Raw genomic sequence first — 13,723 nt, forward strand, 5'->3', positions numbered from 1 at the left:
GGTGCTCAAAAGAGCTTGAACACCCACTTCAACAGCTTCAAAGAGGGAGTTCTTTCAAGCATCAAAAGCAAAAACAAAGGTTATCTTCCCTATCTGTGAAGAGGGGCTTCACCGACGGTGAAGAGGAGCTTCACTAAAAGGGGGATTTCTCTCACTCTCTATCTCTCTCTCTCTCTCTCTTACAATGAACCCTTAAAATTATTGCAACCAAGCATAATTTTGCAAATTAAATTTCTATCATCAATTGTGCACAGTGTAAAGAGGCCGACACTGGCTAGGAGAGTCTCCTAAGCTAAGACCCCTCTATTGGCACAAATGGGGGACAAGGGAATAGAGAAATTCAATGGGGAGGGATTTCACACTTGGCAAATGAAGTTAAGAGGCTATCTTATGAAAAAATGTTTATGGTCTGTCATTAGCACTGCATTAGAGAAACAAGCCGAACCCGATGGAGTGCACACTAGGGCATCTACACTCATAGCAAGTGCACATAATTTGGCCAAAGATGAACAAGCATTGGGAATTATCATCACTTCCTTGCATGATAACTATGTGCATTTCATAGATGAATGTAAGCATGCACATGAAGCCTGGCATGTCCTAGAAAGTAATTTTGGAGCTAGAGCCAAAAGAAGCAAAGTTAGTCTTAAAGACAGCTTTACAAAGTTACTATGCTTGAAGGGGAGGATGTTGCTACCCTAGTGAACAGGCTTAAGAGCATTGTCAAGCAGCTCACTTACATCCAAGTTGAAGTACCAGAAGATGACAAAGTGGCTATACTTTTAAGTCCACTTCCACCTTCTTATGACCACTTAGTCACAATTCTTGAAGAAAAAGAACCGGCACCACCATTTCAAGATGTAATCAACTCAGTCCAAGCAGAAGAAAGAAAGCAAAGAGGTTCACTTACCCCATCAGGAGGAGTTTTCATCGCAACACCTTCAAGGGGAAGATATTCGCCATCAACATCGACAAACGGACAAAAGTGTTATGAATGTGGACAAATGGGACACGTAGCGAAAGATTGCTACACAAACAAACCTTGCAACAAATGTGGTAGGAAGGGACACCCTCCTTCTCGGTGCTACTCAAGTGGAGGCAGTAGCAGTGGAGAAAGCAGCAGCAGTAGAAGCAACAGCAGAAGCAATGAAGGAAAGAGACCTGATAGAGGATCGGCTCACATAGTAGAAGACAAAAAGGACGAAGACGAAGGTAGCGTTTGGGAAGACCCATTCTGAAGATGCAGACTCTCTACTTGTAGGGGAGGACTTTTTTCCTATGTGGATACCAGCCTATCATCCTGTGTGGACATCACCATCCTTTGAGGATTGTTCTTGTGTGGATTTTACCATCCTGTGTGGATATCACCATCCTTTGTGGACTTTATGTTCCTGTGTGGACCATCCTATGTGTATTTTGTTAGCCTGTGTGGATCATGCATCTTCAGTATCTTGTCTTGGTCCAAACCTCAAGGGGAGGATTGTAAAGTGTGAGCTTTGTCCTAAGGTGTGAGTCAAGGAGAGGAGAGTGGATTTATCCCACATACTGTGGAGCAAGGCTGTAGAGCTACTTAAAGCTCATTTCTTGAATGAATAAACAACAACTTCATTTTGCACTACATGCTTGTTTATGGTGAGCTTGTGCTAAGCTAAGTCAATACTCAAGATTGTGTTTATGAGTCCAAGCTAATCTATCTTGGAACCTAATTCACTTGAGTGATAACCTTGCTTACACACACTCACACACTTGCACCATATTTCTCTTTCATCCACCATAGCTAGCACGATCCAAATCCTAATAGTGCATTGGTGTAGCACGTTTGTCACTTACGAGGTTGGTTGAGGCTTGCCTTCGGCGTCATTTCTTTATTCGTCGTCGCCATGGTGTGATTTGTTCATAGTTTTTTGTTGTTTGGGCGTCGATGTTGAGCTCCTTCGGTCTTTTCTTCTTGTGTGTGCGTATGGCGTGCATGTGTTTGTTTGAATGTGTGCATGCGCTCATGCGTTCAGTGTCTGTATGTGTGTGTATGTGCACGTGCTCGTGAGTGTGTGTGTGTGTGTGTGTGTGTGTGTGTGTGTGTGTGTGTGTGTGTGTGTGTGTGTGTGTGTGTGTGTGTGTGTGTGTGTGTGTGTGTGTGTGTGTGTGTGTGTGTGTGTGTGTGTATGGAGAGTGTGGGAATGAGAGAGAGACAGAGAGAGAGAGAGAGAGAGAGAGAGAGAGAGAGAGAGTCAGGACAAGGGTAGGACAAGTCACGGCCAAGGGCCAAGATGGACATGCAGTCAAGGGGGTCCCTATATTTAGCAGGACAAGGGCCTATATAGGGCATGGCTGGGTGGAGATTAGCATGTTCAGTTCCCTTGCCCTTTCACTGGTATCGGAGCTAGGGGAGCCATGAAGGAGGGGGGAAGGTTGCATGAGATTCAATGTTTGCATGCATGGTCTCTCTCTCTTTCTCTTCCCAAATCTCTCTCTCTCAACAGTCTTGGAACTCGTGGAAGCCGTAAGCATGGCCCCTTGAAGATACGTAGCCGAAGAAGACGAAGTCGACACCGGCACAGGGCTGTGGCAGCAACTGCTTGCACAAACACTGTGGGGGCAACTGCTTGCAACGCGGGCATGAGCCCTTATATTCGGGAAGCGGTTGAAGTCGACCTGCAGCCAAGCAACACGGGCATGCGCCCTTACACTTGGGAAGCCGTCGAAGTCAACCTGCAGGAAGTCGCACCATGATTGGCTCCTTCAGATCGTCCGGGCCTGCTAGTAATGATTCGACCCAAGAGCTCGCTCTAATTCGGCCTACAGCAATGGATTTCGCATGATCTGCATCGACGTGAGCTTTTGGCCGCCATCGCTACTGTGGTTGTTTTTTTTCATATAATTTTATTTTATTTTTTTCACAGTGGGCGCCCTAAGGGTGCCCTAAGGCCACCCTAAGGCGTTTGTCCCACTGCAGGCACGAATCCACTATCGCCCGAAGAAGGAGGGCCCTCATGACTGCAAGCAAAGGGACTTTTGCAAAACCGTGAGGCTATGGAGCATGCAAAAACACTGTATTTTCTGCAGATCGAACTGCATGCAGCATGCATGTTCGCATGTGGCCATGCAATTGCTTACAAATGTATATGCACACGAAAAGCCGCGAATTTATTCTGGTGGAGTACTTTAATAACGAAGAAAGATAGCACGGCTATCTTTACAATCCATTATCTCTCTTCACCATGAGTTTCACATAAGGCACGGCATTCCGAGCAAAGACTTGCAACCAACCTCCATGCGAGTACATGAGGGCAAGACAAGCTTCGAGTTTCAACATGGGTGCAAGGATCATGGAAAAAGCTATCACATCGGCCATGTAGCTAGCAAGGTCAGTCGGCACAAGTCAATAATGAGGTATGCCTTTGTTTTTTTTTAATTGTTTGGAAAATTTGTTCAAACATGATGAATGATTCTTGTCCCAGCAAGGCTATGCTACAGGTTATCAATATCCATTCATTTGCATGGTTTTGCTAGCATGAATGATCATCATTTGCACATGCAACTGAATTATATGTGTGCTGCATGGTTACTTTGAAATTTACATGATATTTTGGGTAAGCAAGGCTTGCATTGCATTCTTACAAGGCTTGCATGCAATCGAGGGGCGTACACTTAAGACACTCCGAGCACAAGCACGGCTTGTGACAATTATTTTAAGCATTCCAATTTTATTGTATACCAAGGTCCAATGATTCAAATATTCATTCGACTCAAGCATGACTTGAGTACCTACCACCTTGATCTGAAGCATGTGATCTGAAGCACGCATCACCACCGATTCAATTTGATGATCAAGCATAGCACATTTGCAATTTTTTTTAGTATCTCAAGGAGACATGCACGGCCTCTTTTTGGACTTGTTAAAGGCAGCAAGCTGCTCGACATGGCCAACTCCTTCTTACTGTTTCTCGCAGCTGACAGAGAATGCATCCCACACACAGTATTGGTCAATTTCAATTGAAATTGCTCGACACGGTCGATTCTTTTTGTTCTGATATCTGCAGTCACATCCGTTGGCTCTCACGACTCTTACATTAAGCTGTTTCCCATTTGGGGTATGCTATGAGCACACGCCCTTGGGGAAGTTCTCCCTATGCCTGTAGGATATTTTCGGCCAACTTTCTCTCGCGAACCAGAGAGGGTTATGATCTACATTGGAGCGAGTTTTTCTTCCGACATCTCAAGGCACCTAGTTACAGCGGGATGACCAGGTTAGACCATATTCAGTTTTGCTTATTTTTCCATGTTTATACATTTCATTTGGAAAATATTGTCGGTTGTGTAAAGCAAAGTGCTTTGACAATTTTACATGAAGCAAGGCTTCTCCCTGGTGCCAAGGTACTTGGAATCACGAGCAGGAGCACACAAGTTTGAAAAAACTGGCAAAATAGGACATCTCACCTCACAGAATCCCTACCAGTTTAGACTGTACAAAGCACTAATAGTTTTGGCTCTCACGTTTAAAGCTATCACTCTTGACAAGGGCTTAAAAAGCAGTATGCAAGGCATACTAACCAGGTGGCATGAATTTCACCACTTCAGAAATTACGCTTCCGCTATCACCCCAGACACTCTGTCACGGACAAACTAAGTTTTGGATTGTTTAAATTTTTGGTTGCTGTCAACAAACAATACCACTAAATGGAACCTAAATCTAGGACTTATTTCACAGGCAAAGTGCCATATTTAAGTCATTTTCGTACAGTCACGATCCCCTACACGATCAGGGTAGCAAGGTGTGACTTGTGTTTTCTATTACATCTCTCGATAAGAGTGTTACATAGCCAGATTATTGAGATTATTGCATTCTTATAGGATAAGCTGCACGCTACGCATAAGATGCACGCAAGAATGGGCACAATACATACAAGGCAGTAACTTAAGGAACCTTCATCAGCCCAGCATGCTCTCTTTCTCTCTCTTTCTTATTTCTCTCCAAGAATAATGCACACTTTCTAAGAAGCTTTTGCTACATGATTTTGCTGGTGAGTCCTTCTGAGCCAAGGTGCTCTAACTCTCAACTAGAAATTGAGCGAGATGCCATCCACATTAGTCTTCATCGGGTCGACGATTGAACACTAATTTCCATGAGGGCTATGAGCCACACACACTGGCTAAGAGCCATTGTTAAATCTAGGGTAAGACCCAATTGTTGGTATCCCTTGGATGATTGTTCTTATGATCGAACAGATCTGCCGAGTGGAGTACACATCGAATACATCGACGTTAATGGACGAGCAAGAGAGTCTTGTCATTTCGGAGGATTAGGGTGTCATTTTTGTACTATATGTTTATAGTGCGACGCTCAAGTTGAGTTTTTGATACTCTTGCACTTACATCAACTGATCTATACCACAGAGTCTAGAGGCAGCAAACAGTTGAAACAGCATGGATGTTGATATGAGCTAGGCATCTCACTTGTGTGGATTTCTTGCTCTCTCTATAGCACTACGAGTGTCTATGGCATCCCAGTTTTGGGGTACGACCCAGCGGGTGCTTACTAAATCACCCCATATGCATTGAGGATCACAGTTTGATCTATTCCCGTTATACTTCAAGGAAATAATTCCGCAATCTACCACGCGGTAGCAGAAAATTTTGTACACGGTTAACTAGGTTGGCTACCGTTACCTCCTAATTGAGCAGTTTCTACAAAGGGTCTTACCAAGGGGTTTGACTATGTAGGTTCTACCCAACAGGTTTGGATTGTGAAGGCAACACCCAGGGTTTCTAGTGCAATGTAGCTTGGTTTTTTCACAGGGGGGAGATGTAATCCTGTGCATTTGAATACGGGTAACTGAAATTTCAGTTCAATCCCCAAGGCCATGCCAAGGGCATGTCGAAACAAGTATTTTGGGCCATAGTGTCCAAAGTACATTATGTTGTTATGAATCCACGTTTAGGATTCGATTTGGCACATGTTGTCACATGGAATACAACATGGTCTAGGAACTCAAGGAGTTCGGTTTAGCCAGTGTGGAGGAATGAATGAGGGTCCCTCTCACTCTTGTCGCTGAGTGTTTAGAGTTACCTCCACACACAAGTACATCTTGTACTTGAAGGATGTTCTTTTTTCAGACATCCTTAGTTGAGACATATTCCACATGTGGCGAATATGAGTCTCTGGGACTGACAATGGCGCCCCCTAATTCAAATATGTGTCACGACAAAGTCCCTAGGTGCTGGTCAAATCTGTTTTCTAGACCATTTTTAGCACGACGTATCAGGAGCAATTTCAGTGGCCAGAAATTGTCGGCTACAAGTATTGCTAAACAACATTACACATGGTTGTTTATACATATAGCAAGGCTATAAGTTGTTAATGAAAAAGTTTCATTGTCTGTACCTAGAAGTGATCAATGTTTCACCTTCTATTGTGATTCAGATGTTTCAGCAAGGATTGCAAAAGATTGCAACTGAAAGTATTTAGTTTCTTTTCAGAACTATTTACATTCCTTTCTAATGTGTTCTAGGCGCATCACATTTGCCATAAGTATTCGCAAGGATCACCATGGATATACAGGTTCGGATCTGTTTTTTGCTAAATACATGCACACTAGGTGTTATGGGCCCTAGTGTTTAGCAAATGCTGATTTGGAACGGCATGCATATTCCTCAAGTTATTGTTTATGAAGTATTTTGCACTCTCTGTGCAATATCTCAATGAGTTTACTTTTCAGTCTACCAATCACCAATAGAGGTCATGGCTCGGTTTGGGTGTTTGTGAATCTTTCACGTTAACCACGATGGTTATTCAGCCAACTGCTTATTTCTCAGCAATGTGGTACGATATTGTGATCCCCGTTCACTAGCCATCTAGAATGACTGGTTGTAAACCATGGGGAAACACACTACAATACTGTCACTTGTCCAAGGGGATATGCAGATTACAAAGTGTAATCTTGTGCTAAAGGATATGCAAGTGCGTACGTTACCACCACATGATCCAATTAGTAAGCATTTATTGCTCTACTTAGAGTTTGCTTACTATAATGTAAAAGCATGTTTGCGACTAGGTGTAGTCTCTTCATGTATAACTCAGGTTCTCAACCTTCAACACTCGTTAGGGTGGGGTTGTTTATTGATGATGAAAATTGGGAACAAGTCAAGGGCTTAAACTTGGCTAATGAGTTATGTCAGCAAGTTGCTTTCATGGAAATCATGGAAAGTGACAAGAAGTACTCTTTTTGGTACATCTTTGTTGTGATAAACTCGTTTACCACGCTCATGAGCGTTGTAAATGGAGTCTACACACTATGTTTGGACAGGAACTGGTACCATCCAATGGTTACAAATGGACAACAATGTAGAAAATCAGGATGTTACTCTTGGTTTCATTGAACCTCTTACTGAACCAGGTTCCGCTCAAATGAACCGTTGGATCCATGAGGGATGTTACGGTAGAAAACATTAGTGTTCTTATGAAGATTACATCACGTGTTTTCGCGGACGAAAACGCTTCTCCAAGGGGGGAGTAATAACAGGACAAGGGTAGGACCAGCCACACGGCCAAGGGCCAGGATGGACATGCAGTCAAGGGGGTCCCTATATTTAGCAAGCCAAGGGCCTATATAGGGCATGGCTGGGTGGAGATTAGCATGTTCAGTTCCCTTGCCCTTTCACACACACAGAGAGAGAGAGAGAGAGAGAGAGAGAGAGAGAGAGAGAGAGAGACTTTTGCCATGCTGTTTACACAGGAAAGGGGGGGAGAGAGAGAAAGAGAGAGAGAGAGAGAGAGAGAGAGAGAGACAGAAAGAGAGTGAACAAGGGTGAGAGACAGAGAGAGAGAGAGAGAGAGAGAGAGAGAGAGAGTGGGTGAGGGAGTGTGTGTGGGTGGGTGTATGTGAGAGTGTGTTTGTGTGTGTAAGTAATGAGAGAGAGAGACTTTTCTTGATGCTGCCGATAGGAACGAGGGAGGGGAGAGAGAGAGAGAGATAGAGAGAGAGAGAGATAGAGAGAGAGAGAGAAAGAGAGAGAGAGAGAGAGAGAGAGAGAGGGTGAGGGAGTGTGTGTGGGGTGTGTGTGAGGGAGTGTGTGAGAGTGTGTGTGTGTGGCGTGTGTTGAGAGAGAGAGAGAGAGAGAGAAAGTTATCTTGCACCTTGCTTGGGCTGCCAACACAAGAAGAGAGAGAGAGAGAGAGACTTTGGCCTGCTCGGATAATGGAGGGGGGGGGGGGGGAGAGAGAGAGAGAGAGAGAGAGAGAGAGAGAGAGAGAGATAATGGAGGAGAGGGAGAGGGTGATGCCAAGGGGGGCGGCCCCTTCTGTGGCCGCTAGGTCAAGGAGGGGGTGGCGGTATGCAGGAACCCACCAAAAAAAAATGTGTTTTTTTATTATTATTTCATGCTCCCCTCAAATGGGGTTTGTTCCCACGGCAAAGCTTTTCAAAAGCCGGCCATCAATAATATAGCCGCAACCCACAACTTTGCAATTGTGACCATATGAGATCGACACCTTCAGACATGCTACCACCTACAACATCATCTAGTGTAGTGTTAAGCACATGTTGCCTTGGCATCTTCCCAGCCACCAGGTTTGTTGTAGCAGGACTTTCTTTATCCATTGGTTGTTCATCAATCCATTGAATGGGTCTTTCACGGAAAACTTGAGAAAAACACATAGCTTTCCTCTTGCCACTCTTCACTAAAGCTCCTAAACCCTAGTCCTTGACAAAACAATGAAAGAAACGCCTACTATTGGGAAATGGAATACTGTCCAATGTGCTATAGAAATGCTCCTCAATTCCTCCATACATTGGGGGCTGCTAAGATTGTGTGCAGGGGTCCGCATATTATACTTAATATAATATTGAGGGTTGGAGAACAAGTTCTTTGTCAACTATTGTTGCACTTCACACTTTGAATTGTGGTAAACCAATTATTCCATGGGCAGTAAGCTTCAAGTATTCATCCACAAACATCACACAGATACAAAATATATCACGTAATTATAAATACCATATGAATATTGGTCACCGAGCGGCATGTTAGACTCACTCCATGACATTGCATTGATTAAAGGCTCAGCTACCCATTACAAAAAAGAAGAATAGTTTAAAAGCACATGCATGATTAACCAGAACAAAAATGTAGGACCATACCTTTCAATGTTTTCGATCATTTGAAGTTGAAGACATATGTCACCATTTTCTTTTCTGACTCAGGAATTATCTGAGTATATCCATCTTTGATGCATTCATGGTATGCTGAGTAGATGTACACAAAGCACATTGGGTGGTATGCATGTGAGCATGGAAACAAGAACAAACCATACCCTTCTTCCTCCATCAGTGTTCCCCCACAACTGATACCAACTAACTAGCATGAGAACTTGGAATGGCCTAGTGGTTGACTCTACCTGGTAGGCATAGCTTTTCCTAATTTCAATTTGTGTATTCAACAAAGATGTGAAGTTTAGTTGAACCCTTGCTTCATGCACTTACGTCACACACTCATTGTGCCTCTTTTGGAAAAACAAGAAAAATAAACCAATAAAATCAACAGCCATTATAGAGGTTTAGCCAAGGATTGTTTCTTTAAAGCTTTTAATTAATGTTTGCCTCAACCCATAAACCCACACAACTTGAAAGCAACATTGCCATTATCAGAGCTTCAAAAAAATTGCTCTTACCACCACTAGACACTATAAAGCATGGGAATTTGGAGATTGTCATGTAGCTTTAAAGTAGTAAAAGGTGTTTGGAAGCTTGTGAGTATGTTTTAAAGAATATGTAGCATGCTTTTTACAAGATTAGATGTAGGTTTCAGTGAGGACAATGCAAGCATCTGCCAATGACTGTCATATGCTTAAAAGTGCAACTATATGCTTTGAAGCATGTCATTACACTTCAAGGCATGTCAAATGGTTAAAAGTGTACTTATACGCTTGAAAGCATGTCATTACACTCCAATGCATGTCGAATGCTATGCTACAAATGAGTTGCCCTATGCTTTCCACAAGATGAATGTTATATGATTTAAAGTGTCCATGTATGCTTTAAATCTATACCTTATAGACCAAAGCCTAACATTATGCTACATGTGCACCATGCTTTCCATAAGGGTACATGCAGGTTTCATTGGCTTTACTATGCTTTAAAGTACAACTATATGCTTTAAAGCATGTCATTCTATACCCAAGCATGGTGCATAAAATTTTTGGTCACTGTCATATGCTTCAAAATATATTGATATGTTTTAAAGCATGTCATTTCACTCACATTTCATGTGCTTTAGAGTGTAATGATATGCTTTAAAGTATGTAATTACAGGCCAAACCATGTGCAACAAGCTTTGCACAAGGTTACATGCACGTTTCAGTTGGTTGTATTGTGCTTTAAAGTGTAAATATGTGCATGACATTACACATCAAATCATGTCATAATGCTACAAATCAAGGGCACTATGCACTCCACAAGGTTACAAGCAGGTTTTAATGATTGTCATATGCTTTATAAGTATGCGTTAATTAAAGCATGTTATGAATAATGAATTATAACGCTATTATATTTTGGTCCCTAATCTCAATCACAAGAGCAGCTAGAGCACTATAATATACATGCAGAGACAAGACACATGCAAGTCCACTTTTCCTACTTCCAAAAGTGTGCACATGTTAAGAAGATAATTACCTCTAGGATGGTAACTATCATTACTCAATCAGGAACCTCCACCTTGCAACCTAGCCTCTAAAGCATGCACTCCGAGAAGGCTATTTCAGCTTCAAGCACTCGGATATCCGCCATATCAGGTTCAACAAATTTTTTGAACCCCTCTATCTGCTTTGTGCATCATTGAATGTCCTCACCTAAGGCCAATGGCTACACCACTAGCACCATCTGAGCGGGTCATATTCTCCCTTGTCACTTGCAACTAAAAAAAAGTGCCCTTCTCTGCAGTTTTTGTTTCCTCACATGTTTTGGTGACCCTTGACATGTGCATCTTCATTTTCTCAAGAATTCTATGCTATCTAATATGTCTTGTGTGGCACATAATTTCCATTTCATCATTTACACGGGATTGGGAGAATACCTAGAGGAGAGACATCCTCTGATCAACAAACCGAATGTGAGATTCATCAAAGCCAATGAATCCATGAGAGTGCTTATAGATTATGCTCATGAGGGCTTGTATAGGTTCACAAATGGAGATCCATATATCTTCTACAAGTGTGTAGAACCCTATGCCAGGAAGTTGACCACCCATAAGAATCTCTATGCCTTCACATATACAAATGCCCACGGAGTGCAAGTTTTGACGGTAGATAAGTATGGAAGAGAGTACAAACTTGTCAATCCAATTGACTTAGAACGATATACATACAAGGGTACTCCAATCTCTACTTGCTTTCAGCCAATAATGATGCCAGAGCACATATCTGGGAGGATTCCACCCGGATTTTCTCCAAGACAAGAGGAGAGAGCGAGAGACGTCTTTCTAAGAGATGGTTAGATTGGTGTCTGAACCACAACGATTAAGACCATATCAAGTGGCTCAATGTGTCAAAACAAAGTACAATGGGTCAGGGGATCCATATGCTCATGTCTCACTCTTCAAACAAGTTTTGAGAGCTGAACAGATTGTAGATTTCCATACTTAGTATGAGGGGTTTGGATTAACATTGGAAGGAACAGCCTTGACTTGGTTCCAACCATTGAATAGAGATGATTTTCCCAACATAGCACAATTCTTGCAAGAATTCACAGACAGGTTCTCAAAAAGGGGAATCAAACATAACACGGTGTCACAGATCTACACTTTCAAACAAAAAAAGGACGAGAGAGTGAAGGAAGCTCTGCTTCGCCAAACAACACGTTGAAAGATGTCATGTGAGAGAGCTACCGCAAGATGAGAGATTATCAGTTCTCTTCATAGAGGGCTTGAGTAATGAGACTCTAAAAAGAACCTACATGCACGGCATTTGAGCAAGTCACTAGAGAAGCTCTTTATCTAGTTGACAATTGTAAGGGCTATAGAGAGGTGATTGAAGATACAGACAACACGACTAGTAGTGCCTCATCTCCAAAGAGCGAATCAACAACAAAGAGAGATGTTCAAACTCCTCGAGAACCAATCATTGATCAAGTGGTCGAGGGGGTGATTAGAAGAATAAACCAAGGCTACAAACAAAACTTGAATGTACGACAACCTCAATTCATGAGATATAATACTTGTGGAGGGGATCATCCCATTCCATGGTGTAGCACTTAGCCAAAAATGCAAAGTATGCTAGAGCAACAACCACCTCTTTAGAATGATGGTAGAGTAGTATTCAACTACACTCAGCCAACACATGTGCCACAACCTGCAAGAAATCAGTACTCCATGGATGCGAATACACTCATGTTCATAGCCAATCATCAGGAGTATGGTTCGAAAAACATTCTTACCATGCAAGAACAGCCATTGAGTGGATCACCAGGTATGAAACAAGAAGGTTCATGTTATGAGTGTGGAGGTGACCATTGGGCACGAAGTTGTCCAAACAAGGGTCCACAAATAAAATTGTTTGTATTTTGTGAACGTTGTGGGAGAGACCATCTACGCCAACATTGTGCTAAAAGTTCAGACTACAAAGGAAAAGCAACTATGAATGTTGTACGCGTAATGCCTTCTTCAAGCGAATGCGAGGTAGAGCCTGCAATTCCTTTAAAGGTGATGACTCGAGCTCGAGCTCAAGAAGCTGCCAAAAATAAACCAACTGAGGAAGCCACATTGCATGTTCAAACAAAAATTGAAAACTTATCGCTGAGAGTAGGAAGAAAATCATGGAAAGGCAAATGAGACAAAATGAAAGCGAAGAGGCTGAAGGAGAAAACAGCTTTAGAAATTGAACTAAATCAAACAAGAGGGCAACTTAAACACGAGCAAGAAAGCAAGAAAAATGCAAAAGGACCTAAAGAGTCAAAGACTAACTTGAGAGGTTCAGTCCTGGTCGACAAAGTCTTTGAACCTTTAGATGCAATTTTGAAGGCCTATGAAGCTAGGCTAAAACCCAATCAAACCCAAGAGGATAAATGGCTTACGTATCCTCATCTAGGGTATGAAAAAGAGAGGTTACAAATGTGCAAGGATCTCATCTAGGCGGCCCAAGCTCTTATGGAACCAGCTCAAGATGCTCCAAAAATGGAGGTGCTAATTTGTAAAAAAAATCTAGGAATTGAAAAGCCATGGTATTGTAAACAGAGACCAGGAAGAGCCAGGAGTTGAGGCACCCTTGGATACAAGGAAAGTAGGCAATACCACAGATGGGGTGGGTTCACAAGCAGTGATTCCTATTTCGGAGGTAGAAGAATCGTGGCCACAATCCTTATGGGAATCAATCAGAAACCAAAAAGATCATAGTGCTACTTTACAGTCAGCACCTATCCCTGATATAAACATGGATCACGAATTTTTCTAGGGGATATAAGATCTTTATATGGGGATGTCGGGTCTGTCGCATTTGAAGAGAGCGAATCATGCTCCCTTCAGACTTTGCCATCTTTCATAGGAGAACTCGAAACAAAATCGGAGGTTAAAATGGTACCTTCTCAGTGGAAAGGTACCTTCTCAGTGGAAAGCCACACCAAAAATGATAAATACCAAGAGCTTGTATGCATTGATGTCTCTCCTATACAATGCACACTTTATCTCTCCAAGCTACTGAAAATTAGACCACATCTATGGGGCCAAATGGGAAAAAACCTGA

Source organism: Adiantum capillus-veneris, chromosome 22 (genome assembly GCF_014529385.1).
Source record: "Adiantum capillus-veneris isolate H3 chromosome 22, ASM1452938v2, whole genome shotgun sequence".
NCBI classification, from domain to species: domain Eukaryota; kingdom Viridiplantae; phylum Streptophyta; class Polypodiopsida; order Polypodiales; family Pteridaceae; genus Adiantum; species Adiantum capillus-veneris.